This window comes from Canis aureus, chromosome 3 (genome assembly GCF_053574225.1).
Source record: "Canis aureus isolate CA01 chromosome 3, VMU_Caureus_v.1.0, whole genome shotgun sequence".
In the NCBI taxonomy this organism is placed as follows: domain Eukaryota; kingdom Metazoa; phylum Chordata; class Mammalia; order Carnivora; family Canidae; genus Canis; species Canis aureus.
The window spans coordinates 38,624,863-38,651,447 of NC_135613.1; the positions used below are offsets into that span (position 1 = coordinate 38,624,863).

At 43.6% G+C, this 26,585-nt stretch overlaps 1 protein-coding gene and 1 long non-coding RNA gene across 21 annotated transcripts in view; one reads left to right on the plus strand and one right to left on the minus strand.

Annotated features, from left to right (window-relative positions):
- Positions 1 to 26,585, plus strand: part of FGGY (FGGY carbohydrate kinase domain containing) — a 413,890-nt gene that overhangs the window by 116,852 nt on the left and 270,453 nt on the right. The gene's annotated exons all lie outside the window — the stretch shown is intronic.
- Positions 12,863 to 19,089, minus strand: LOC144305132 (uncharacterized). The gene is made up of 3 exons (XR_013372156.1): positions 18,971 to 19,089; positions 15,021 to 15,185; positions 12,863 to 13,686 (listed from the first exon to the last, which is right to left on the minus strand). It is a non-coding gene; the product is annotated as an uncharacterized LOC144305132 (long non-coding RNA).

The following is a 26,585-nucleotide window of genomic DNA, read 5'->3' on the forward strand; positions in this document are numbered from 1 at the left end:
GTGGGGGAGCAGAGGAAGAGGGACAGACAGACTCCATGCTGAGTGGGGAGCCTGACACGGGGCTCCATCCCACAACCCTGAGATCATGACCCAAGCTGAGATCAAGAGCCTGACGCCTAACTGACTGAGCCACCCAGGCACCCCTGGTATTTGTAATTTTATTAGGTTGTAGCACACAGCCTATTTGGGAAAAAATACAGGAAGGTTTTCATTTATATTTTAGAGCTTTCATTTGTGAAGCTTTTTCACTTTCATGTTTTGAAATAAGGGCATGGGGCCAAAGTCAGTTTAATTGCTCTCCCAGGTCATTTTTCTTGATGTTTTTCTCCCTCCAGAAAGTCTTTGATCCTTTAGAATGCACCCCTTATAAAAATCTACTGGAAGATGAGACATTGTGAGGATAACTCTGTCAGAATGTGATTGAATTTTTTTCTCCGAATATGACTGTTTTGACACCTGTTCTTACTGGGTAAGGGAACGGGGAACTTGAGGTTGATAGCTCTTACCTTTCTTGTGCTAAAATTAATTTGATCTATTCATTGGTGTAGGAAATTCAGCTATTAAAGGCCCTGGGAGAGGACAAAGGGAAGGGAGGAAAGGAAGCGTGGTTAAGAGTACCCTAGCAGACTCTAAGTCCCAGATCTTCACCCAGAATACTGCTTTATCCGTGTTCTTGTTCCCAGGTAACATTGTGTCTATTCAGGGGCTCCTGGTCAGGCAGGATTTTGAGGAAGAGGATAGCAAGTATGGTTTATTTCTGTCTCTGTAATGATGGTTGCTCTTTGTCTTCCCTTTCTGGAAACTCCCATGATAGAAGGAGAAGGCTCCCCTGATATTCCTCTAGTACCCATTGGAGCATCTGTGTCCCTTCTGTTTTTCAATGTGTCAACCAGGGTCCCTGCACGAAACAGGTGGCACAGTCAGATGGGATAATTTGAGAAGAGTGGGTAAGTGTTGGGAAACCACAAAGGATAGTGCAGGACCTCTGGGCTACCAGAAGTAGAGCTGGTACCAGTTCTGGGCCTCAAGGACCAGGGGCGGGTGCGTTGCCAGGTCCCGAAGAGACTGTTGTATGGAGAGTCTCACCAGTGTGACCTTTGATGCAGGGAGCCTCAGCCAGGCTGCTTTTTCTTTTTGCCTGCTGATTTCCCTCTGTCCTCATTGGCCAAACCCTGTTCAGGGCCCCGGTGCAGAGAGATTCTTTGGGTGTGCTCCGTTCTGCTTAGCATCCTGGGGCAGGAAGCAGGGTGGAGAAGGTTCAAGAATGAATCTGGACAGGCACATGAAAGATGTCTGGGACATTTGGACATTCTTCCTGATTGGTTGGCTCCTGTGGTCAGATATTTGTGGAGGAATCAGGTGGTGGCGGGGGCAGTGCCTTGGAGTCGGAGAGTCTGGTGCAGAATCGCATCTGCTTCCCTTGCTAACTGAGTGATTCTCAGGTCTTTTCAGTTCACCAGGCCCTTATTTCCTCATTGGATAGTGGGAGAAGGGGACTGCCTACATCAGAACACCTCAGGGAGGCTCAAAACAGAACATATTTCAGTGCTGTTGACAGACTCAGAAAAGGCTGCAAGAGGATATAGTAAAATGTGAGCGGCATACTTCAGCAAAGTTGTTTTTCTATACAATACAAATAGAGCTGTGTTGTGAGATAAAGGTTCATTTTTTCCTCTCCATTATAATTTTCTCTATTCCAGATTTTTTTAACCATCAGAATAACCAAGACATCCATAAATGCGATTCATAAATATGTTAGTATTGCCTCCCCACTCCCCCAGTTACTGTTTTTGGTCCTCACTGTGCTCTCTGGGCTGAGGTGTGTGAATTAGCAGCTGGCTTGACTGTGATGACATGTATGCTGTAGTGACATGTATGCCATTTCCTGTGATGTGGCCACAGGTTCAAGGCTGGTGTCCAATCCCCAGGGAGCCTGCCCTGGCCCTTCGGGTGCCTCTCCTCTGAGGACCCCATCCTCTCACCTGCTGTAACCTGGGGCACTGCCCAGCGCTCACTGCACAGCATTGCGGTTACTTCCTCTATCAGACTGTGATCTTCCTCAGGTCCACACCATGTTTTACTATCTCCACAGTTCCAGCATTGTCTTCTCTTTTGTTCGGAGATGCTCCCTTCATCCTTGTCATCCGTGTTCCCCCACATGGTTACAGAGTTCTTGTGGGCTCGCAAACCCTAGCTGCTACAACAGAGCACCTGACCTGTTCTTTCTCTTCTCTCAAGTTCCAAAATCCTGGGGAAGAATTTTGATTATTTTCACATGGGTCAGGTCCACCTCCCTTATTGACTCAACTGTTACCAATGGGAGTGGTATGTTTTCATGGCCTCACCTTTGTAGTTAAATGTCCATATTCCCAGGGAATCTGTCATCGCCAACAGGGTGGGGTCTATACCATCAAGACAGGTCCGGTTGAAATCTGTTGGTTGCAGTGGAGAAAGAAAATGAATGGGGAATGCATTCAGCTGCAGTGTTAATACTAAGAAACATTTAAATCAGTGGGTTGCACTGAAGAAAGCATGTATCAGGAATACATTTGCAGGTGGGCAAAAATTGGCTCTTGGTGGATGAAAGGATCTTAGCTATTATGACTTGTCGCCTTCTAAAGCTGAGCTCTACATAACAATGTAAATGAATAGATAGGTATTAAACTATCCTGGGGGCAGGGAAAAGGAGAATGTCTGAACAGACTTTTCAGTTTGAGGTTGTTGGTAAAAAAAGCAGGGGGAGGGATTAAGAAGTACTAAGTTATGACAATAATAATACCTAACTTTTACGTAGTACTGACCGTAGACCAGCAGCTGTTTTGAATGTTTTACATATATTAGTAACTCATGTGACAATATACCCATTTAACAGTGTTTTAAACAAATAGGCTTGAGTTCCTGTTCTCTCACCCCTAAAGAAGTCCGAAGGTGATTTGATCATGTCAAGGCCAGCCATTATCTTTAATTTTTTAGATTTTTCCTTCTTGCTATTTACCCTCATGGTTGCAAGATAATAGTTGCAGCAGCTCTAGACATATCCACTTTTAATTAATTGCCTTTAATGCTGGAAGATGAAGAACTGTAGAAAACAGAATCTCTGCCCCCCCCCACCTCCACCCCCCGGCTTTTTTTTAATCTTAGAGAAAGTTTTCCCAAAAGCCCTCCTACTAGATTTCTGCCTAGGTCTCACTGGCTGGAATTAGGTTGCATGGCTACTTTTAGCTACAAGGGAAGCCAGGAAAGTACAGAACGATATTGTCACAGTTGGCTTAGATCTACACAGTTTAGTATGATAGCTACACATAACTATTGAAAGGTTTTTTTTTATTGAGATATAATTCACATATCATAAAATTGACCACTTTAATTGTACCTTTTAGTGGTTTTTAATATATTTACAGGATTATGCAGCCATCATCACTGATAATTCTGGAACATTTGTCTCACCTCCAAAAGAAACCCCGTACCTATTAGCACCTATTCCCCCTTCCTTTTTTTTTTTTTTTTTATTTATGATAGTCACAGAGAGAGAGAGAGAGAGAGAGAGAGGCAGAGACACAGGCAGAGGGAGAAGCAGGCTCCATGCACTGGGAGCCCGACGTGGGATTCGATCCCGGGTCTCCAGGATCGCGCCCTGGGCCAAAGGCAGGCGCCAAACCGCTGCGCCACCCAGGGATCCCCTATTCCCCCTTCCTAACCCTGCCCTCACCCTCTGACAACACTAAATTACTTTCTGTCTCCAAGGATTGGTCATTCTGGGCATTTCATATAAATGAAATCATACAATATATAGCACTTTGTGTCTGGCTGCTTTCACTTAGCATAATTTTTTCAAGGCTCTTCTGTGTTAGAGCATGTACCAGTATCAGTATTTTTTTAATCAATTTCTTTTTATAACTTAATGAGAGTCGACTGCATGGATGTGTCACATTTGGTTTTATCTATTCATTTGCTGATGGGCATTTAGGTTGAAGGACACTTTAGTTACTATAATTAATGCTGCTGTGAACATTCACATACAAGTTTTTGTGTGAACATATTTTCATTTTTCTTAGTTTTCTAAGAAAATTCGTGGGAGTGGAATTAGTGGATTATATGGTAACTCTATGTTCTATTCATTGAGAAAATGCCATACTATTTTTCAAACTGGCTACATCATCTTATACATCCTGGTGGAAATGAAGAAGGATTTCAGTTTTTCCAGGGACCTCCTAACACTTGTTCTTTTTTGTTTGTTGATTCTAGCCACCCCAGTGGATGGAGAGTGGTGTTTCACTTTGGTTTTCATTTGCATTTACATAATCATTACTGATATTGAGCATCTTTTCACGTGCTTAATAGCTGTTTGTATATCTTTCTGGAGAAATGTCCTTTCGGATCCTTTACTCCTTTTGTTTTTGGATTGTCATTTCATTGTTGAGTTATAGTGGCTATGTAAATAGATTAGTTGAATTTAAATAAAGTCAGAAATTTGTTTCCTCAGGCACACTAGCCACATTTCAAGCGCTCAGTTGCTACCTATGGATAGTGGCTACATTATTGGGCTGTTGGTTATATAAGGCATTTCCGTCATTGCCAAGTTCTGCTGGATGGCACTGGCTTAGAGCATCAGGACTGATCACTTGGAACTGGCCACTCTAAATAAAATCAGTTTTGGTAAGCTAAGAAAGGAGAGGAATGGATATGGGACACAGTTACAGAACATTCTTCAGAAAAAGTTTGATGTCTTGGTCCTCAAAGAGATAGATGTGTTTATTCTCTCCTAGAGGTGCATAGACATTTCTTAGAGGAAAACCTGAGGCGGGAGGTAAGTGACAACACAGAATTCTAGACCAGAGGTTGGCAAACTTTCTGTACAGGACTAGATAATAAATATGCTCAGCTTTGCCAGTTACATGATATCTGTCACAGCTTTTCAGTTTGATCATTGTAGTGAAGAAGCAGTCAGAGACAATACATACATGAAGGAGCATGACTATGTTCCAGTCAGACTGACTTACAAAAACAGGTAGTGGGCTGGATTGGGCCCACGGGTCATATTTTGTGAGGAACGTTTTATAGAATGCTATGAAAGTTTACAGGGGCCAGCGTGCTGCAATCAAGGGTAGGGTGACATATTGGGTATGACTGGAAAAATAGACTTTCAGGATAATGGTGTTTGGAAGGTGAGGAAGAGGACAGAACCAAGTTTTAAAGGTCCTTAGTGTGTATCCGGGTTGTTTTGTTATATTTTTGTTTCTTTTAAAAAATCTTGTAGGTGACAAGAAGCCATCCAAGGGTTAGTCAGGTATTATACAATTACATTGACTTTTTAGACAATCTCCTGGCACCATTGTGAAGAGGGAAAGTAAGGAATACTAGTTAAGAAACGATTTGTTGAATGGTCTGAACAAAAGTGAATAATTCTGGTAAGAAGTATACCTGTCCCTAATCCTGCCAGATTACAGTATACCAGTGCTTATGACACAGGTCAAGTCTCTTTGTCTTGGATTAATAAAGTAAAGATCTGGTAATTATCGTGTTAATTGCATCAGTATAGATACAAGCTGATAAATCAGCTAACCTACAGGCTGTGGGCTGGGGAGGAAGCCATATTGATTTAAATGAGGCCTGAAGAGTGGGACTAGACATAGTCTTTCCCTGCTCCAGGACAGCCACTGGAGGCCAGAGAGTTGGTGCTGAGGGTAGGTTACCAGCGACTCTTGGGGAACTGGAAGAATGCAGATGGGTGGGGGCGAGAGTCACGGTGGCCTTGGAAAACTTGACTTTTGGATGGAGAAGTGAGCTCATTCTCCACCCAGTTCTGAGAGGCCATTGGAGGGAGAAAGGAAACCCTGATGAACCCCTAATTTTTGAAAGTAGGTCCCAAGTTAAACACACGACATAGGTCTGCCAGAAGTGTTTGCCATCAGGAAAGATGAATTATCCACAAGGGCTTAGAAAATTGCAAATGCACATGATGTGTCTATGAATCTTTTTTTTTTTTTTTGAATCTTTTTTTCAACATGGTCAGCTTAGCCTGTGAGTACGCAGCATATTTTTCGAAGCTGGCCTGGCAGACTGAATAATGAGAACTCTACAATAAAGGTTATGAAACCATTGAGAAGTTGGGTTTTCCTACCTGTAAGTTTAGTAAAGAATTCTCGGAGTGTTAATTCAAGGTGGGATTGTAAATAGTGATTTCTGCCAGTCTTCACTCTGTGCCCATACTTTTCTAAGAAAGCGTTTTGGCTTTTTTGCTACTTAAATCCTCACTGATTCCTAAAATTATGAAATACAAATTATAAGAAACAGCTTTGAGCCTTTCACAAGGCACAATTGTACCTCACCCCAGGAAAGAAAATGAACGAATATCTTACACACATAGAGCTTTTAACCCTCTGGACTTCCAGTCTCCAAATGCTACGAGCATCAGAAAACGTCTCCTAAATCTGATTTTGAGTGGCCAGGCCTACGTCCACTGGGAGTTATGAGTGCTTCCAAGGGTGAGGCAGACAGAGATGATAAGATCACAAGAGACTGACCCTTGGTCAAGGCCTGCTTCCTGAAGTCATTTCCCCAGGGTGGGTGGTGGGCAGGTGTGTACCGTGTGGAAACAGGGCTCCACTGCTTCTCCAGGAACATTCCCAGGGAGGAGGCCATGGTGGTCCTCGAACATCAGTCTTTCACATTGTTTCATGGAGGTGTTATGTGAGGAGTGAGGAAACTTCATCTATTTTCTGAATCTAGCACTGTGGAATGGAAGGGACAGACTGAACACAGGGTGCTTGGGGTTCACCGAGCTCAACAAAGTATTCAAAGCTTGTAGGGTTCAGGACTTGCCTGTATGAATTTGCCCAAGTGCTTATACACTGGTGTCTATTAAGAGCCACGTACTCTGTATATTTCTGATTTGTCTGCCCTTGAAATAATCAAAATATTGTTCCTCTGAGATCTCTGAAGTCCAGAAAGTTCTTTTGAATTCTTAAATTTCTTTTCTTGCACTGTACTGAAACTCACAGATATGGGTGATCCCAGTGACCAAAGAGACACCCATTGGCTCCCAACTTCCCGGCCACCAAGAAGCCTTGAACATATATGTATCCTGGGTTATTTGTGCCAGTGGGCATGTTTCTGATTTGCTTTGTATGTACCTGATCAGAAAATCTGTTTTTAAAAAACTGCCCAGCAGTCATTAATTTTTATTATTTATTTTTATTTTTTTAAAGGTTTTATTTATTTATTTGAGAGAGAGAGAGCACAAGTGGGGATGGGGGGCAGAGGCAGAGGGAGAAACAGATTCCTCAGTGAGCAGGGAGCCCAATGTGGGGCTCCTTCCCAGGACCCTGGGATCATGACCTGAGCCAAAGGCAGATGCTTAACTGACTGAGCCACCAACATGCCCCTAATTGTTTTTAAAATGAAGCTTCTCAAGTCTTTTCTTTGAACAGGGAACCCTTTTTGTGACAAAGAATTAAAAAACCTCCAGCATGAAAAGCTAGTTAGGGGACCTTGTTTCTTAATGACAGCAACAGCAAATTGCAAGAGGGGGAGCTGTAATGAACTTATGGCTTTGAAAGCACTTGTACCACTTGTGATCAGAGCCTTCATTTGAGCCCTCCTGAAAAAAAATAGCTGTTAAAAAAAGAAAAATAAAACATGAGGTGAAATATGGACACAGAATGGATATTTGGTAATAGGGAGGTGTTATTTTTAGTTATAATCATATTGCAATTGCTTTTTAAAAGCTCTCCACATCTTATGGGTGCATACTGAAATATTTGCACAAAAAAAGACAGAGTTGGAATTTGTTTAAGAAGAATCAGGACACATGATGGCTAGGAGTTGAAATGATCTGAGGCTGGGTGATAAGTACATGAGGGTTCACTTAGCTGTTCTTTCTAATTTTGAATATTCTTGAAATTTAACACACTTAAAATATTTTTTAAAAATTAACAGTTTGAAATCTTTGGAAGTCTTGGTTCCTAAGGGTACTTCTTTGGTATTTTCCCATCCCTGTTTTCTGTGTTTCTATCTCCTTCCTTCCTTCTCCACTCTCTCTCTTTCTGTCTCCTTCCTTCCTTCCCCACTCCCTCCCTCTCTCCCTGTCTTTCTTTTTCCTTCTCCTTCCTTTCGTGTCACTTGGGCTGACAAGAAAAAAGGACACATTTATATCAAGTTGCAAATGGACTTGGGCCTATTTTCATGGCGGCACAAAGGCCAGTCAGTTCTGGAGACTCAGATGTATGTTGCAGACCGCCTGGGCCTCCCTGGCCCCTGAGTAGCCTAACTGGGCTGAGGTCAAAAGTTGCCTAGACCACCCACCCCACAGTTGGTCAGTGCAGCATGGTTTTTAAACATTTTGCCATGGTTAGAATGTGAAGGATTTAGGTTGAGGTTAACTTTTTAATCCATTAGTCTGGATTTGCCAAAGGGAAGGTTGGGATCCTGCTCTTACTTTGTTACTGCCTATGACTAGGAATGAGTTCTCGGCTTTGAGATTTTGCTGTGAGATTGGTTTTACCTAATCACAGCCTGAGCAGACAAAAGATTAGGTCATTAGATCCCAAACTAACCTCAGATTGTCAGTCATGATGGCAAGAATCCCCTGGAGAGATTTTCATTTTTCATAAAAAAAAAAAGAAAAAAAACCTATAGTAAAATTACTTGGGAATTCTGTTCAACAGGTCTGAGTGGCAGTATAATCTAAAAATGTTTAATTTTATCAGCTTCCCACATGATTCTCATAATCATTACATTGGAAATCTAGACTTAGTGTTTGTTTATTCATTTATTTTTTAGTGGTTTTTAATAGAATGGAGGGATTCTCGTTGCTCAAGGAACAGATTGAGATTGTATTCCCATATAGTTCTACCTTACTACAACCAGGTGGCACGTTTTTCATTGGTATTGTTATTTTTAATTGTTTTTATTTAAGATGACTTGCTCTGAGCAAGGCCTTGCATCTGGTAGTTATTATATAAGTGCTTGGCAAATAAATGACAAATCCAAAAAGGAAAGGCAACAGGCAACTGATATTTATTGAGTCTCTCTTATTATAGTAGACTTGACTCATCATTTATATCTTCTCCTTTAATGTTTGCCACGGCATGAAAAGTAATGATTATTATCCAGTTTTGCATTTGATGAAATTAAAGCTCAGAGAAGTTTGGTATTTTATCCAAAGTCATACAGTAAACCTGTGGGAGGAGTATTTGGCGTCAGCTGGGTTTTTTCTCTTGTGCCTGGCAGCCTTTCTGGACACTGTAGCCTGTTTGTCCTTTCTTGGCCTCAGAGGATTGTGTAACAGGAGAGGGGTACTCTGTGTAGAGGTCAGGCAACCCAACCAGTGGGGCAGGCCACCAGAGCTTCCCTTGACCAGGCTATACCAGAGCCTTTGTTTTCCTTGGTCCAATACTGGGTAAAGATCCCACTGAAGGGCTTTGTCACTGCTCATCACTGTGTCATCCCTGGGAAATGTTTGGCAGAGGATCGTAGTAGCTGAGGACAGAAGCCTTTTCTAGGTGGTTTGCCTGTATCTGAATTTTTCTTTGGCACTTTGTAACAGGCCTGAGAAGGTGAGAGTTTTGTGCCACTATGGACACCATCCAGCTTGTTGGCTATTCTTTGATAGTGTGAAGATCAAAATGTCAGATGGGAAGGAAAAGTCCCCAGTGGATTCCAGGCCCTTACCGTCCCTCTCCTGGCATACTGCCACAGCCTACACCCTGCTGTCTGCAACCTGCCTGCCTTTCAAGTCACTTTACTCAGAGGGGATGCTCTTAAACAGGCAGGTCTGCTGGTGTGGCTTCCTTGTCCAGTCTCTTTAGTAGCTCTTACTTCCCTGAGGAAAAAGTCAAGCCTCTGAACGTAGCATGGAAGACTGGCCCTGTCTCTCCTGCTGCATTTCCCACCCCTTACTGCTTCACAAGCAACCAGAGACTTGCACTTGACAGCTGTGCAGTCCATTTTAGAAAGAGAATGGAAAAGGACCCCAAGAAAGCATACAATTTTGTTCTAACTTGCATGGCAGTGTTGGATTTTTCCTTGTTTGTTGTCTGTCTTTGCTCCTGTACTGTAAGCTCCCTGAGGGCAGGAGCTTTGTCTTGTCTGCTGCCCTATTGTCTCATGTGGCATGATGCCCAGTACAGAGTGGGTGTTCATTCATATGATGGCCCAGTGAATAAATAAATGGTAGGCACCACGTAGTGCTCTTCAAGGCCAATGGAAGGCATGATCAGTGTGGGCTAGAGTGGTCAAGGAGGCCTTCATAATAAGCTGGTTGTCAAGGTGAGGCTTGTGAAAATCAGCAGAATGGGTTGTGAGCTTTAGTCTTAAGAATCAGAACTTTAGAAAGGCTTTTGCTGTATTGGAAAGAATATGAGTTTTAGAACCAGAGAGACCTAGGTTCAAATTTGGACTCTATCATTTATTGGCTATGGGAATTTAAGATCTTTGCATTTTAATTTCTTCACCCATAAAATGAGATTGATATTCCTTTCCTTACAGTAGTCTCATGAGGGAAAAAAAAAAAAGTGCAAATCACATATAAAGCATGTAGCACAATGTCTGGCATATGCCAGCACCTCAGGGATACCACGGGTTGAGTTCTAGACCACTGTAATAAAGCCAATATCATGAGGAAGTAAGTGAGATGAACTTTTTGGTTTTTCAGTGCATATAAAAGTTATGTTTACACTACACTGTAGTCTGTTAAATGTCCAGTAGCAATATGTCTAAAAATACAGTGTAATACCTTAATTAAAAAATACTTTATTGCTAAAAAATGCTAAGCATCATCTGAGCTTTCAGCAAGTCCTAATCACTGATCACAGATCACCAGAGCAAATATAATGAAAAAATTTGAAATATTGAAAGAATTACCAAAATGCAACACAGAGACGCATTGCTGTTGGAAAAATGGTACCAATAGACTTGTTCAGCAGGGTAGCCATAAACCTACAGTTTCTCAAAAAAACTGGTATTTGAGAAGCATAATAAAAACGAGGTATGCCTGTATGAGGCCCTAAGAAGTAAAAGTTTATACAGTACAGTTCAATGAACATGCCTGAGAAACAAAGATTATTTGGATGAGGTTGTTAAATTTGATTAAAATGGCACAATTCTGCTGGCTCAAAGCAGTTACATTAGATTTCACAGTTTTTGTAACTGTTCTCATGTACCATGAAGAATTCTTGCACATTTCTATACTCTTTTTTTTAAGCTTTTGAACATTGGAGGTGGATATGCTGCCCCATCCTACTCATCTGATACATAGATGCGCTGTCCCTTAACACTGGGGCCTGTTGGAAGGCAGCAGGCACCTAATGTGTAAAAGAGATGACAGCAATGAGCTTTCTGCTTACTCTCCCAGTGACACACCTGGCTTTCTTTCCGCTATGTTGTATGTGTGTGTGTGTGTGTGTGTGTGTGCGTGCGCACATGCACACGTGTGGTTCACTACATATCTTCATGTTGGAGTTTTCACTGCGGTCATGATTCTGACCTCTGGCTCATTCATTCACTTCATCTCTTCATCTCCTGCCTTCTGTCTCTCTCTCTCTCTCTCACTCACTATTGTCCAGCCATATCTACATCCTTAAAATCCCTGAACATGCAGCTCTCTTCAGCCTTGAGTTCTTTGACTCTCTGTTTTCCGTTGGACTGAAATTCTTTTCCTCTGCCTCTTTCCATTTTTTCAGAAAATCAGCAGACTCCTTGTCCTTGGAGTGGTATTGGAGCAAGATGATGAAATGGAGTTTTAAGTGTTTATTTTACATAAAGCCAAGGAATACTAGTGTAAGAGTGTTTACAATTCTTGTTTTTTTTTTTTTTTAACCAGAGAAATGTAATGCGCGTCAAATACAAAAATGTAGGCATATGTTAGGAAGCTTTGCTCTGGGTGCTGCTGGTGGTACTTCTCTTAGAGTCTGTTCCCTCTGTCTGGGCTCCCTGCAGAGCCTTTGTCTCTAACATGGAGAATGATTAACCCTGCCACCCCTACCCTGCTGGAGCTCCCAGCACCACCTCCTGGGGCACACTTCCTCTGTCATAGTCTTCAGCTCCCAATTCCAGTGGGTTTTACTCCTCTCCCTGCTCATCCTAGGGGAGTAACCTCAACTGAGTGGCAAAGAGGGGTCCGGAGGCCTTGTCAGTAGGGGGTCCAGGATGGGCATGCCAAGGAAGAGGAAGGAGAGAGGAGTGGGTTGGGAAAAGTCAGGAAGGACATGAGAAATTGCTGAGAGATGTCTGAAATAACAGTATTACAGTAACAAAAATAGCATGAATTCAGGACTAAAAAAAAATAACACAATATGCCTTGATACCCAAATGAGGTGGTGTGTTCCTAATTCTCATCCAGTGGTCTCACTTCACAAGTTACCTCCTCAGGGAGGCCTTCTCTGGCCTGTGTCCCAAGCAGGCCTCTCCCGAAAGTTCACGTTTTTGTCCCCAAAGCACTTACTTTTCTCTGGAAGTATTGTTTACTTTTTTGTCTGACTCTCTCAGATGTAGGCAGGGACTTGCCCTCCTCTCCCCAGTGCCTGGAACTGTGTCTCCAAAACCACTGGCCCCCCTAAATACATGCTGAATGAATGCATGGGAATTATCGTGGCAATCCCAAATTGCCCTGTAGGAGACGGGCATTGAGAAGAGGAGTACGGTTGCCTGCAGTTCTGGAAACCCAGTCAGGCAGTGCTGATACAGGCTTGGCTATTATTATCACGATTATTATTTTGTTTCAAAGCCCTTTTAGGATGCCAGGCATGTTGTGGAATGGAGGGAAGTAAAAATCTTAACAGATGGTACCACCTGCAAAAGAGAATAAATCTTTTTTTTTTTTTACTCTACCCTCCTCTCCCTATCACAGATATGAATAAACAACAAAAAAAATTGTTTTTAATTCTGCCTTTGGAGGTAGGACACACTTAGTATTCTGAGTCAGGCAAAGAGAGTCTCTAGCCGCAAGACAGCTGGGAACTCAGGTCCATGGAGGGCGCCCAGGACAGAGGTGAGGAGAAGGCGCCTCCTTGTCTGGTGACAGCAGCTGGGGCCCTCTCTGCTTTCCTCCCCACAGAAATCCAGTTGGAACCAGTGCATGCTGGGCTTCTGCCTGCCGGGTAGAAACAGATGGCCTCAGGCTGCTGCTGATCTGGTGGCACTGGCTGCATAGCTGCTGCTTTACTCATGGGCCAGTGAGACAGGGGGTGGCCAGGGTGAGGGTCAGTCGCCTCACATTCCCATCCTTAGTTGAAGTGACTCACTTTGCTGTTAGCAGAAGTTTCAGTTCAGGTTCTGTGGACTGGGAGGATTTCTAACATTCATGCTCCTGAGGACCAAACATGGCCAGGAATGCCTATTGATCTCCACATCATCAGTCAAAGCATTTGAAAGAGATAATTTTCCCCACTCCTCCTCCTTCACCTGCCACAGGAGGGGGCTTGCTGTAGATTATAAAGAATTCGCTACGTGCGGTGGTCCCTCTGGGTGGCCCCAAGGCCGGTGCCCAGGCAGATGTCAAAGTATACCTTCCACCATCACCCTGAAAATGTGTTGGCAACCCAGAGAGACAGAGATGGAGCTGACCCCGTACGAAGAGTTAGGTGATACACATTCTGGGCCAGGATGTCACTGGATGTGAGACTCATGGCAGGTCACTTAGATCTCAGTGGCCTTCTGCTTTCTCTTCTCTCATATCAGATGATGGGACTGGATTGGAAAGAGCAAATAGATTAGCTCGCATGCCGGTTCTTATTGACTGGAAATTACTGTCTGGAACAGAGTGGAGGAAGCCAATCTCAGTTAAGTGAGAAAGGGCAACCAGCTCTGATGTTTGCCAGTTGTGTGTGGGTGTGCGGATAATGGCTCCTAGGCCAGGTATTACCTGGCTGGTGGTCGTTTCTGCCTCTGTAATTTTATGATTCTGTGTGTCCTGTAGGTGATTCTACAGGGATCATGTAACATTTTCTAGTCTTGATAATTACATGGGACTTTATTAATGACGGCAAGGAACATGCACGCCTTTAGTGAGAGTTTAAGCCTTATTCTTCTTAGAGAAGCTAAGGCTCATGATGATTAAATGACTTGCCCAAAGTCATCCAGCCAATAAGAGATAGAGCTAGCATTTGGACTGAGATCGTCTGCCTCCAGAGCCAAGTGCTCCATCACCATCCTGTTCTACTTCGTGGTTGGAAGATACCTCAATACAGATTATAATTAACTGTCAGTGTGTGGACAGCATTGCCTATAAATGCACAGGGACCAGAAGGGTGCTCGCAAGACTTGTGAGCTGATGTCTGAACAGCTCTTTTGAGCTTCCAAAGTACTTTCCAAATATTATGAGCAAATGCTGATTGCTGGAGACCTAGGGGTCATGGTATAGAATGCTTTACCTGGATTCTCTCATCTAAACTTGTACAGCTCTTGCTCCATTTTTCAGATGAAATAACTGAGGCCCAGAGAGGGAGGCAGCTGTCCCCAAGGTTATGGCTGAGATCTGAGCCAAGGCCTCCCACTCTGGAGTCTCTGGTGGCATCTTTTAGTACTGGCAAGTCCTCAGTGGACTCCTCAGCAGAATTAGAGGCTTTTTCAATATAAAAAGGGGAGGGGGTTAAGATCCTTCTCACTTATGCCTGTTCTGTTCTCTGGAACTCGGGGAAAAAATCTTGGCCCTTAGTCACTGCTGCAGGAAAGGGTGAGACCCTGGCACTCCTCCTGTGCACCTTCCTCTGGCGGGGCCGGGAGGGCTGCTCTGGTCTAGGAGCACTCCACAGGTGTGCTGAGTGGCAGGTCACCCTGTGACTAATCTCATGTGGCAGCTGACTCTTCACTTTCATGGAAGCTGAGAATGCCACACTCTCTAGTGGGTGGTCTCCTCAAAGGCCAAGGATTGAAGAGAGGTGACATGGGTGCATAGGTGACCTCGAATAGACTTTGAGAAGAGTGAGTCCTCTGGTGGCTCTGATCAAGTTAATTTCAATAACTTTTTTTTTTTTTAAACTACCTTAGAAACTTGGAGGTTAAAAGATAGTAACTGTACATACCCAAATATACACGTAGAGGTTTCAACGATGTGCAAAAGTAGAGATCTTCGGAGGAGTGGAATAATCACTTTATGCTTCGGCAGCTTCTCCTCTTGGCTTTTTCCAATGGGTGAGTTTCCATCTTCCCAGTCAATTCAGTTCACTTGGTGCCATTGCTTTTCTTGTCTGAAAACGATTAAGTCTGGGGATTTGATCAGAACAGACTTGAAAACACCACCCTCCAGTTGCAAATAATCAAGGAATTTGGACGTTGCCTTTTCTTGGCTGAAGTAATGGCCAGTGAAGTCTGCTCCCTTGCCCCTGCCTTTACCCCATGACGGTCCATCTCGTCCTCTTCCAGATGTCCCTTCCCTGTCTTCATCCGGCAGACACACACATGCACCCATGCACACGCGTGTGTGTGCACACACTTGCACACAATTTTGACTGAGTGCTAATAGGTTAAAAAAAAGGCCAACATCGGTTGGGCTGGGCCACAGGACTGTCTGGTTTAAATCTACACTGCCTGGGAGATCTGGGGTAATAAGTGAGTGACAACAGGTACACGTTTCATCACACCCTCCGAACTCAGCCCATAGTTCTTTCTTTGATTCTTTCCATCCAACACCCTTGCCTGAGCTGTGTCCAATAAGTTTTATAGCTGCATGATCCTGTTTTGGAGCCAAAGGAAGACTTTTTTTTTCCCTCTTCACTTGACTAAAAGGTGCCTAAGTCAAAACCCCACTTTGGCCCCTTCCTCACTCCTTAAGAAGTAATGAGGAATAACCCCAGGCCAGAAGCTGCTGGGCCCAGTGTCTTCAGTCTTGCACATGACGAGCTAATTTTCTGGTCCCATTTTAGAAAAGCCAAGAATTAACTTGCAGAGAATTAGCCATAATTGGGGAGAAAATAATTGCATGGCTTTTTCTGCCCTGTGATAACTGGAGCCCCAGGCAGATCTTTCAAAGCAGTGGCCATGCCCACTTCTATTTAAAACAAAGCATTGCTCCAGGGGCCTTGAAAACCCAATCTCAATGTTCCCTGGGCTACATTTTTGTGCAAACCACCCTAAAGGTTGGCGTCAAAAAGGGATTTGTTTCATGTCTTTTTGGTACAAAGTTCCAGGGTGGTGAGACATTTTATATCCTATTTGAAGAGGAGAATGGGTTTTGCAGATGTCAGATTATGTTCATGGATCCTGCATGCAAACTTTTTGGGCCAGATCACGATTCCATCAGGAATAGAAGTGGTCTGAGAAGAGAATTGTTTCTGAGAAGCTCCTGTGTCTTCTAGACCTTCTTCTGTTTTGAAACTTGCCCATTTGCCTCTATTCTCCAGCTTGTGAGCTTAATTTTTTTTTTTTTAAGTATCTTGGCTCATAAATATGTAGAGGAGGCAATGGACTTTCTTTCATAATGGAGATGACCTAAATACAGTTTGTCAGATACCTTGGTCCCATCAGAGTACAATGAAATGCCATACCTTCCCATGATTTAAATACCCACTGATGGTTCCACCATGCAGATGACTTGAGCTGTGCTCCTGAGCTCCAGACTGAGGACCAAGCTTATCACCAGACATCTTCACCTGCTGGCTAGTAGGCTTCTCCACCCCAAGTGATTTTTCCCTGAAATAAAGTGCTTTTCTTTCTGTGTTTCTTATCATGGTAAAGGAACTGTCATCAGTTACCCAAACCACAAGCCTTGATATGCCATACCTTCTATATCTACTGCTGTTACCTAAATGATGGGCAGAAATTATGATGTTGCTTCTTCAGTCTCTCTGGGATCTCTTACCCTCCTCACTGGGCTCCTTGGCTCCAGCCATCCTCCCTGCCTTTCCCCCAACTTCTTCTGCATCTCACCTTATACTCCTCACTCCTCTACCCCCCACCCAGCTGATACTCCATCCCACCTCTAACCTTTGTCTTTGAATGCAGATCTGATATTCCTCACCTGTTTGAAATCCTTCAGTGATTTGAGGATTTAAGTCTCCACTCCCTAGTGTGGCCTATGAGGCCCACAGTAATCCCACTCCTCCCTGACACTCCCATCTCTGTGCATCACTCTCCTGGTAGGTGGGATCCAAAGAGTGATCCCTTGATTCTCTTTCAACTCTGTATTTTGGCATGTACTGTTTTCTCTGCTAGTAATGACCTTTCCTTAGCTGGTCTATCCAACCAACTTCTATACTTTTGTATTATTAGATTATAGTATTACTGGTTGTTTAAGTGAGATAGCTTCCCTCTTTCTCACATGGCAGTCCAGAGAGAGATACTTTCTATGAGATCCTCCAGGAAGGCAGATGGCTTCTGTATCAAACCATCCTTAATATGATACCATTGGTCTGCATGATCCATGGAGGCTTTTGCCACAGTCTCTTTCCATGGATGGCAAAGAAACACACCTTTTTTCTTTAAGGGTCCATTTTAGGAGCTATACCATCTCTACTTCCCAGCCCTTCATGTCTCCTGGCTTTCTGGTTCTCTGCCCCTCTAGCATCAGCAGTAGTAATAGCAGTGGTGATCGTGCTGGTGGAGCAGTAGTAGTAGATCTCTAGCAGAAGTTGTAATAGTAGTAAGAAGAGTAGGTGAAGGAGTAGAAATCATATCATAATTTTCTATTCACAGTGTCAGAAGAAATCGAAGGATTAAATGACCTGGCCAAGATCATACAGTAGTAAATAAAGGGCAGAGCCAGCATTTGAGCCCATAACTCCCTTGCTTCTAAGCCCAACATTAGACTGTGGTTGCTTTAATTCCCATCACACTGACAATTATTTCTTTACATGGTCATCTCTCCCACTAGACTCTGAACTCCTTGAGAAAAAGGACTTATCCTTTTTGCCTTTGTATTTGCAGAGCTTAGCACAAGGCTGAGCATGTAGTCATTCCTCAGTAAATATTTTAGACATCTAAATCAGAGTTTCTTAACCTTGGCACTCTTGACATTTTGAACCAAAAAATTATTTTTTCTGGGGCTGTTCTGTTGTGCACTGTAGGGTATTTAGCACCATCCTTGGCATCTGCACACTAGATACCAGTAGGCACATCCCTTTACCCCCCACCTCCCCAAGGAAAACCAGAAATATCTCCAGACATTGTCAGCTGTTTCCTGGGAGGCAGCATCCCTTTGGTTAAGAATCACAGATTTAAATTAAATGTTGGCCAAGAAACCGCTAGTAGTACTAACATCCAGAAAGGGCATCTTTAGGATTGGTAAGGCTGCTGGGTCTCTCTAGGATGATGGTGGATTTTCCAGGCCTCTGTATGTCTGGAGCAGAGAGTAGGCTTGCTGCACTCACAGGCTGTCATGGAGGCAGCTGGGATGATCTCCTGGATATGCCAAGTCTTCTTGGGGAATACCACGGAGGGGGCCTCTGGAAGCAGATCTCACTGGGCCATGCAGACCTGCTGTGGGGTGTATCACCTCCTGGCAAAATCTCATCACCCTAATAAGAAATATGCTTTCGTATATCTGGCAAAACAGGGGCCATATTCTGTTCCCTGATTTCTGTTTTCTGTTTCCAGATGTGTCACTGACACATGGAGCCTAGTGAGCACTCTGTTGGGAGCCCAAGTCTCTTATTCTCTACCAGCCCCGTTGTCATGATTTTCCCACCACCTAAGCCAGTCTAGGTTATATTACCCATGTGATGTGGGCGGTGCCTAGGTATCCTTTTCACCTTTCTTATCCTCATATTGCAAGGAGAAAACTTTATAGGTTATCTCACTAATGTGGTTAACCTTTCCTCCCTTGCAATGCCTTTATTGATGACAAGAGTTGGGAATTCAAAATCCATCATTTATTAGCTCTGTCACTTTGGGCAATAAATTTAGTTTCTTTGACCCTCCATTTGTCTGCAAAATAGAGTAGCCTGTTTGTTCAAGCTACCCCTATAGGGTTATAAGAGCAGAATAAGACAATCTGTAGAAGGCTTAGGTTCCCTAATATGATGGGCTATTACTATACCTTTTACATCCCGGGAGCCTTCAGCATCCTCGTCCATGGGCACTGGGGTATAAGTTCAGTTAAGGCAGACTCTGTGTCTTTCTTTCTCTCGCATTTCCCAAGACCTAGAAGGTATTCAGTGAACACATGGTGATGACTGTATGAAGAAAAGTGAGAAAATGTGTGATTTATGTGTCACTTACATTTGTGACAGACATTCTAGTCACATGTTTAGGAGTTCAGTGTCTATTGGGGGTCACAGACTTAAGTGCCTGTAGAGGCAGTACACAGGTAGGAAAGTGTGAGACAAGAGGGTGTGGGGAGGGGCCTAGGAAACCGAGGAGGGCGTGTACGACCTGAAGACATTCACAGTCGCATGTTTTGAAGTCTCTGCATCAAGAGCAAAATATATCTGGACCAGTTTAGGTCTTCTGTCAACAATTTGCAGCTCCTAATTTACACACGTGTGATGAACACTGGACAGGTGCTGGCAGATAAAAACGAGGAGCCTGGACTCCTGTAGCAGAGATGGAAAGGAGGTGAATCACAAGAATAGCCAGGATGCATTTGGAGCTCAGCTAAGTGCTCTTCCACACCCTTTGCACATGGTGTGGTGACCTGTTTGTAATCCTCGAAGCGGCCCAGTGTGAGGTAGGGGTGCTAGTTTATGGAGGAGGACAGTTGAGTTGCTTGCCCAGGGTCATGCAGTCAGTAGTTGGCTAATAATGAAGTGTAACGTGCTGTTTCTGGTGACAAGAGAGAGCACAGAAGCCCTTTCTAGATCTCACCCCTTCCACTCTTGCCTTTTCTTGTCCCTTCTCCACACAGCAGCCTAAGTGCTCCTTACGTGGAACTGAGGTCACATCACTCAGCAGCTCACTGCTTGGCGCTGTAACGTTCCCACTCCACGGAAGCCCCGTGCCCTCTGGATGCCTCCTCCCTCACCGGCCTGGCCCTCTTCCTCATGCTCTGTGCTCAGCTGCACTTGCACAGGTGGATGGTCCCCTTGCCAGCTCCGGACCTTCATGGTCACTCTCCCTCTGCCCATGTGTCTCCTTATGATGAAGGCCTCAGTTCCAGTGTCCTCTCCTTAAAGACCTTCTCTGCCCATCCTGCCCCAAAGTTACACTCTTCCTTGTCATGCTTCTTATCTCCCCCTTTAGCTTGTGTGCTGTGTCTGGCACCCCTACTAGAATATACACACTGGCAATGCAAGGATTTGTCTTATTCCCTGCCCCATCCCATTGTGTGACACACTGGTTGGCACAAAGGAGATGCACAGTCAAGAAATATTTGTTGATGGGACACCTGGGTGGCTCAGTGGTTGAGTGTCTGCCTTTGGCTCAGGTCGTGATCCTGGGATTTTGGGATTGAGTCCCACATCGGGCTCCCTGCATGGAGCCTGCTTCTCCCTCTGCCTATGTCTCTGCTCTCTCTGTGTCTCTCGTGAATAAATAAATAAAAATCTTAAAAAATGTATGTGTTGATTGAAAGAGACTGCACGTGGGCAGAGACTAGCCTCACTGGGCAGAATCAGAGACCTGGTAGAAACCCATCAGTGCCTCACTGCTTCTCTCAGCACCTGGCAGGGCTCTAGACCTTGATGTCTGGCCCCTACAGTCCCTCTGGCCTCCGCTCCCACACTCATCTGCACACCCTCCATGCGGTGTCACCACATGACAGCTCAGTCGTTCAGTCAGGCCACGTCCTGTCCAGTCCATGCCCTTTGTCAGTTCTCTTCCCACAGCCCTTGTGATCCTTAAAGTTTCAGCTTAAACACAGCTTCCCCGAGAATTGTTCCTCAAACTCCTGGACAAGATCGGGGCCCGCCTTCACATGCCCATCACTGCATGCATCACGGATCCTACCCCTGTAGTTATTTGTGTGATTTACTATGTAACCGCTGGCTCCTCTGCCCCGTGCCCCAGGAAACACAGCCTCTTCGTCTGAATCATCTCTGTGGACCCAGGAGCTCCCCCTGGGCCTGTTCGGTAGCAGGTGCCAAATAAACATTTGTCGAGGGAGTGAGTAAGTCAGTGGATGCATAAAGGGTGAGCGAGTGATGGAAGAGCTCCTCAGTCTCCTCCTATGCCCCCTCCCTTCCCTGGGGAGCCTCACCCAGGATAAGACTTCTCTGCCCAGGCAGGTGCTTGCTCCTTACGGATGTAGATCTCTGCCTTTATCTGCTAACAGAGAAGTTGGACCACAGGGGTGAGGGAGCCTGGCATTTGTCTTGTCACAACACAGGAAAGGGAAGAACTCGGGCTTTGACTGTTATAACTTGGGCTAAAATTAGCACACTGGGGGCGATGTTTGTTGATCATGGCCTGAGGCCACTACGCTTGGAGGAAGGTCAAGACAGGCTGGACAGGAGGTGGGTGTTTACTAGTTCTGTCCAAACTGGCCCATAATACCACACCACAGGCCCTTGGTTTCCCCGACCCCTCACTTAGAGCTGAGGAGGCCATTCGAGGAACTTTAGATGGTGGTTTCTGTCTTTGAGGAAGGATCCAGAACCCAGGTGTCTTCCTCCATGCCCAGTATCATCTCAACAAGTTGTTATGATGCCACCTCTTTAGTAGCTTCTCTTCTTCCTCACAGCCCTTGGGGGATGGGGCAGGGGTCACAAGGATCAGAGTTCTGTTGTTTCCTAAGGAGTTCTATGGTTTAATTTGTGTTGTATGTGAAGATATGTGCCGTGACCACCAGATTAGATGTTCCTCTGGATTGCTGGTTGGGAGCCAGGTCCATACAGAGCCTGAACCGGAAGGAACAGGGTGAGGGCAGAGATAAGCCCACCTTTGAGGAATAACAGTAATAACACCGCATACCGTGTGATGGAGCTCTCTATAGGCCAGGCACTTGCTAAGCACACAGTCTGCACCCTTCTAGACTAGCCATTCCAAGTCATGGTAAGATCTGGAGATCATTTACTAGCTCATCTTTGAGTCTTCTGTACCTTATTAAAGCTTAGAGGGGGGCATACACACCCATGTGGGTTTTTTTTTTTTTTAATTTTTGTTTTCTTTTAGTTAATAAAAGTGTTTGAGACCTAGAACTTCATTGATTTCTAATCTCACTGACACAGCTACTCCTGTATGCACATCTCACCATATATACACATACAGGAACTTAAAAAAATTAAGCAACTGTATCTGCTAGGGAGCATCTGGGAAAGGAACCACAGTTGCTTATACTAGTGAGTAATTTTGGCAGTGCAACTGTGCATCGGTTACTTAATTTATTTTCTTCTTACCAGGACTGTTGTGAGGCAAAAATCTGATGAGTCAAGTGTCCAATAAGGTGCTGGGCTCAGAGCTGACAGGCACCATGTGTTCCTTTGATGTTGCGGCTGCCCCCTGTTTGGGACCCTGCCCTCTCCCTCCCTCCCTCTTTACTGGACAACACCGATTATTGATCCCTCAGGCCTCCACTTACAGTCCAGGACTTACAGTCCTTTCCTGACCCTCAGAGTAAACTTGGCCCCTCTTACATGACTTCATAGTGCCCTGCACTTTTCCCATTGGAGAAAATTGTATTTATGTAATTATATGTTAAATAACTGGCCTCTCCTGCTTGGTTCTGAATTCAGGAGGGTGGATAGTACCATATCTAAATTCCTGAATTCCTTTCAGATTGTGAATAGACAGATTGACTTTCACTAAAGTCAGCATTAGACACTTCCATGCCATTAAGTCCTTTGTTAGTTGTTTTCACTTTTTCTTGGCAAAAATTTTGAAGGTATACAACTATAAATGTAAACCTACCCTTTCTATGTGGTCTCTGTCCTGGTCACGGAGAGATCTTAGAGTTTCAGAAGAGACTACTGTGGAGATTTTCTATTAGGTTTGATGCACAGATTTTGGAAGTGCTTGTGTTTGTATGTGTGTGTGTGTGTTTAAATGTGGTAAGTTAAGGTGAAGCAATATGAGTACTGCTAATAATAGGCATTGTTTTTTGAGGGCCTGCAGTTTCTGTGCCAAGTTTTTGTTTTTTAAAGATTTTACTTATTTATTTGACAGAGAGATAATGAGAGGGAGCACAAGCAGAAGGAGCGGTGGGCAGAGGGAGAGGGAGAAGCAAGCTCCCTGCTGAGCAGGGAGCCCCCTTTGAGGCTGGATCCCAGGACCCTGGGATCATGACCTGAGCTGAAGGCAGATGCTTAACTGACTGAGCCACCCAGTTTTAGTTCTAGTTTTTAGTGTTAGTTTTTATAGTATATCTGTTCCTCACAACAAGGTTTTAGGCTCTGTATCCTTACCTCTATCTTAGGTGGGAGAAAAATGCAGAAGTTCGAGAGTTGTCCAAACCTTATCACATAGCAAGCGGCAAAGCTAGGATTTACATCTACACCCGCCTATTTCCAAAGACTTCACATTTTCTATAATATTACTCAGCACCCCTAAAACATTCTGTTTACTTGAGCAATAAGTACCAGTTGGGAACTTACTCTTTGTTGGGTATTCCTTTATTTCATTGGACAACCCAGAATGCTCTACAAATTCTGTTGAAATAGCTAGCTCTAAAGTTTAGGCATGTCTTAGATTTTTAAAGATGGCTGGTGTTGGTATTTCTCTGCTTCTGGTTTGGAAAGTTTTTTGAAATCAGATATCTATTGTGATAACATTTTTCACCCCTTACTGGAAGTGCCAAGTCCATTCCATTAGCTGCTCTTCCACTAGGCAGTCAAATCCATATTGGTCCCTTATGGATCCATTACAGTGGATGGGAAGCCAAAGGTTTTCCATGTGTTTGGCAGTCTCAGTTAATTGCCTAAATTGTGACTTTCCAATATTAGGATTTCTGTTAAAAAATAATATTCTAATAAATTTGGCCTGATTCAGTCCAGCTGAGGGGGGAAATAATTAAGAAATGAATACATTTTGCTTCAGGGATAATATATATCTCTTGCCTCACGTTTGGAATTTTACATAGTAGGTCACCTACATGATTCAAGCCAACTTTCAAGGATTTTGTTTTGTTTTGTTTTAGTTTCCCAACACCTACCTTTGTTCAGATTAAGCAAGGACATTGTTCCCAGGCATGATTCAAATATTCATACTTCTGTGTCTTTGTCTATAGGTTTATAACATTTACCATTTTATGAATTTTTAATACCCACCTCATAATCTACTTCTTCCTAAAACTTTGTCCAGCTTTTGACAGCCCCACTACATGCTATCTTTCTATTCTTTTTCACTCCATAGCTACTTACATCCCAGTAATTGATGGGCTCATTTTCTCTCCAGTGGACTGAGCACCAGGACTCATGTTTTATCTCCATGCTGCTGACACCTTGCACAGAATTTGCACTTCATAGCCACTCAATATATTTTATTAAATTGAAATTTAAAAGGAAACTTGTGTGCTTTTATTTAAATAAGGCCATAAATTTGGCACAACAGTTTTCATGAATTTGAAATGCTCAGAAAATGCTGTTCTTCCGTATTATTCTTTGGTTGTCATCAAAGAGGTTGGCTTTACAGTAAATGAAGTGAATCACAGAATCTTCGAACCGAATCATAACAATAATAATGATAAAAACACTAGAACTCATCTACATAATGCAATCCCTTCTCTTCAGACATTTCTCCTGGTCATTTTAGACTGCTAGGGGCTCTTCTTTTTCAAAGATCCCTTTAAAGAAGACCATCATCTTCTCATATCAATTCATCATGTCTTCTGGCCCTGTAAGTTATGTGTCCTTCGCTCTCGTTCTGAATCCTACCTCTCTGAAATTTATGCTCACTGCTTTCGTAGAAATGAAAAACAGCTGCTTTCAACTGAAAATATTTTCCTTCCTAAAGATGGTTATTCCATCATTCCATATCCTTCTCTTCCCCTGGTGTAATTCTCCCTTGCATCTGACATTCTTCTTTTTCTATTGGAATACTCCTCTTTTAATTTTTTGGTCTTTGGCTCAAACAAAACAAAACAAAACAAAACAAAACAAAACAAAACAAACTCAGGCTAGGTATGATCGGTAAGTGATCGTTGATTTCAGGTGTACTTGGAAATATGTCTCACACCATTGAAAATCAGTCAAACTAGCCAGATTGGTGGGTGACTGAAATACTATGACCTGAGTGATATATGGTGGTGTCTTTTCAAACCTGCCATCAACCATTCCCATCTCAGTTTCTCCAGTTGCTTAATTTATAAGACATGATTTATTTGTCACAAACTGCTATGCGAGGTTCAAAAGAAACAGAAATGATGCACAAGGGAAATAGAGTAAATTTAGGCCATTTTTTTTTCCAGATCTGGTTTATAAATAAGTCTTTCTCAATTAGAAAAACACATGATAATTCTACAGGAGATTTAAAAAGATCATGGTACACTCTAAGTGCACTTTTACCTTTTTGTATGGTTTCCCAATTAAGAAACCCCACAAGCTCCTTCTTGCTGATTATTAAGGATAGCCAACCAACAGGCAACTTGCTTTCTGTATTTAGTTCAGCAGGGATATCGGTTGATACTTGAGCAGAGGCCTCTGGGTCCTTTTGTTTGTTGGTTGTTTCGTTTGTTTTTAATATGAGCTCATTTAAAATCCACATTAGGAACTGAGTTGCCATGCTAAAACTCCACTCCAACACTCAGAGCAGACTTCCTCTGCAAGAATAAAATGGGTATTTTTATATGCAGGAATAGGCTCAAGAAGACATCAGATCGGTGACAGGTGTCAAGTCAGCAAACATTAAGCATCTTCTATGTGTCAGCCTTACTAGGAAGGGGAGGATGCAGAAAGTACCATCCTTCTGGTTTACGGTCCAGAGTGGGAGAGAGGACAGTTGGCCCAGCGATTAAAATGCAGTAGGTGCCACAGTAGGGAGGACTAGAAGCACAATCGTTCATACCCTTGGACAAATTTGTGAAGGATGATTCTCTTAAAGATGATTAAGATTTACCAGGGGTGGGCAGCCCGGGTGGCTCAGCGGTTTAACACTGCCTTCAGCCCAGGGCATGATCCTGGAGACCAGGGATCAAGTCCCACATCAGGCTCCCTGCATGGAGCCTGCTTCTCCCTCTGCCTGGGTCTCTGCCTCTCTCTCTCTCTCTCTCTCTCTCTCTCATGAATAAATAAATAAAATCTTTAAAAAAAAAAAAAGATTTACCAGGGGTAAGTAAGGTGAAGGTGTTTCAGGCATGACCAAGCACAGAAGTGAGCAGGGGGCCTGACCCATCCTGGAAGCCACAGTTTTGTTTCAGCCAGAGAAGGGTCATAACAGGGATACCCTCCTACTCCTTATGCAGGGATGCCTAGGATGCACATCCTAGGCAGGTTTTCATTTCTCTCTGGTATTTCATCAAGGTTTCCAGAACATCCACAGTTAGTTTCTGTAGGCTACTGTGCTCCCCTAGACCATTGTATTTATCTGTATGAAGGCCTTTCTTAATTTTTTTTCCATTCCCCCTGCATGTCTATCTTTGCCTTCTCTCCTCTATAATACTCAAGGCAGGAGATCTTGTCCTCACCTCTGTATCTCTGCGGTGCCATGCTCAGTCCTGGCAAAAACATGTTTGGGGAATAATGAACCCTCCATGGATGGGTGGAGTGGTCTGAGTGGCTTTGCTCCTAACTTTGTTGAGGGGGCCCAGTATTGGTATGTAAGTTCAAGATATAAACCAAAATTTT